Raw genomic sequence first — 2,266 nt, 5'->3', positions numbered from 1 at the left:
CGTTCGTAGCCAGGATACTTCATGATATAAAATAGCTCTCAGACTAGTTAATAGTAGTAGAATTCAGTGGTTTTTAACAAGTAATATTGAATATTAGTCCGAAAGGATATCGAGTCAAATGAATCAGTAAATCGACGGAGCTGATACACTACATTACATGAAATGTGCTATAGGTATATTCATCGAGCTGCATAATTTATTCAAATTCTCATATGTCAAAATATAAATCACTCCGACATTCATATCATAAGTACAAATGATGCATTGGAGTCGATGCATCGCAAAGTGCGGTTTCCCATGTTACGTAGTACGTAATGGAGAAGAATATCTCATTTAACTTTACCTCCTGCTCTATAATGTGATACCAAAGGACGTCTTTGGAGACATTTTTTGTTAGATAATACATGATGGAAAAGAATTTCACATGTAAGTGTTTTTCAGGTCCCCTAGATTCTGAGGTTGAAGGACAACTGGATGAAGTTAATCCGGTTAATTATTAGCATGATGTTATTTATATTTTAATTAATAGCAGTTAAAATAAAATCGTGCATAGATATGAAGCTTGAAAATGTGAACATCTAGGGGTGACAATATATAGGAAATTGCTTTTTTGTTTTTTAAATACAGCCTCTAGAATACAGTAAGTGATGAAAGAGAGATGGATGTAATGTTTCCTATTGCTGGAGACATTGTAATGTTGAGAGCTCAGTAGCAACTGCTTTTAAAATGTATTAAAAGTAAAAAATTCTTTACAAACGCGTTACTGATTTTTTTTCTTCCAATTACAAAGTTTGTTCTTGATTGGGGACTGATTTGGCCTCTGAATCAATTTTGGAAACTTTTATTGACTTTATGCTCATGAAATCCACTGACGTACGCAGTGGAAAACTAAGTACTATAAAGTATTCAACTCTGTAGCGCCAGTTTGACCCCAGCAGATATTTTGAGTCTGGTAATTAAGCTATCGTTCAATTTTTGCTGAGCCTCTAAGGTTCGAGGAATTAAAAAAATAAGCACTGTTAAGTAAGCAGTATAAGGGAAAAAAACACAAACGCAAAGAATCACACGCACATGCACACACACATACATACACATAGCTTTTTCCAAGAATACATTGACAGTGATTTCGAAGTTTCAGTTTATAAGCTGTTATTACACTTCTCATAACGGATTTAATTTTATCTATCATTCAGTACAAGAAGCAACTCAACTTTTAGATTGCTAAATCTTCTCTCTATTTCACTATCAATATTTCACTGTCTTTTACGCCTTACCCATCACTCTATATATTTACTACAATCTCCCTCTCTCACTCTTTCCTCTGTTTATGTATATCTCTCACGAATTCTGCTACCCCTCTCTCTTGATATGACATGCCATTGCTTTCATTTTGTTTAAACTTCGTTGTTGTAATGTTTGTTATCATTTTGTGACAGAGAGCTATACCGCAGAAAATGGTAGCTTTCAAATCTTGTTTTCTGATTCTCTAAACATGATTAAACTTTAAACTTCTGCAGGATGTTGTCTAAAATGTTTCTGGAATAAATGAATCACAAAATCGGATTCGGCATAAAGAATTACACCATTATACCAAATTTGAAAATAATCTTTAATTAATTTTAAAATTTCAACATCTGTGATAGCAACAGAAAAGATCCCCTCTAACTATCCGTCTCTCACCGAGCATAGAATGCATCAATTAGATAATAAGCATACAAGAGCATCCGTCGTACAAATTCAGGTGACGATGCCCCATTTCAGTTGAAAAGGCTTCAGTTTCCAGTGAGTCTTAGTTTTGCCATGACCATCAACAAATCGCAAGGGCAAACATTTTCCGTTGCCAGTTTACATCCATGGTCAACTTTACGTTAGATCTTCAAGAGTTCGAAGTATGAAATACTTTTGCATCTATGCACCAAATGGGAAAGAATAAAAAATAATTAGTTTATCGAGACATTATGAATTGATCCTAATAATGCTGAAATCTGTCCTAATGCTGAAATCTGTCCTAATAAAATGAAATAAAGGCGTTCTATTGTGAAAATTGCCCGACAACGACAGGCTACTCAGCTAGTGTGTATGCATGTATGTATGCCTGTATGTATGCCTGTATGTATGTATGTATGTATGTATGTATGTATGTATGTATGTATGCATGCATATATATATATATATATATATACGCACGCAAAGGATGGGCTTCCACAGTTTACATCTATGAAATTCACTCATAATTTTTATTCCATTTTTTTAAAAAACATTACAG

The 2,266-nt window shown here is 33.8% G+C and overlaps 1 protein-coding gene across 2 annotated transcripts in view; it reads left to right on the top strand.

Moving 5' to 3' along the window:
* The window catches only part of LOC106880606 (glutamate receptor ionotropic, NMDA 3A), an 847,266-nt gene that overhangs the window by 681,474 nt on the left and 163,526 nt on the right, over positions 1 to 2,266 (top strand). The window lies entirely within an intron of this gene.

The sequence above is a fragment of the Octopus bimaculoides genome, chromosome 13 (genome assembly GCF_001194135.2).
Source record: "Octopus bimaculoides isolate UCB-OBI-ISO-001 chromosome 13, ASM119413v2, whole genome shotgun sequence".
Lineage (NCBI taxonomy): Eukaryota > Metazoa > Mollusca > Cephalopoda > Octopoda > Octopodidae > Octopus > Octopus bimaculoides.
Note: the sequence above shows the minus strand (reverse complement) of the source record. Positions and strands in the feature narration are given on the sequence as shown.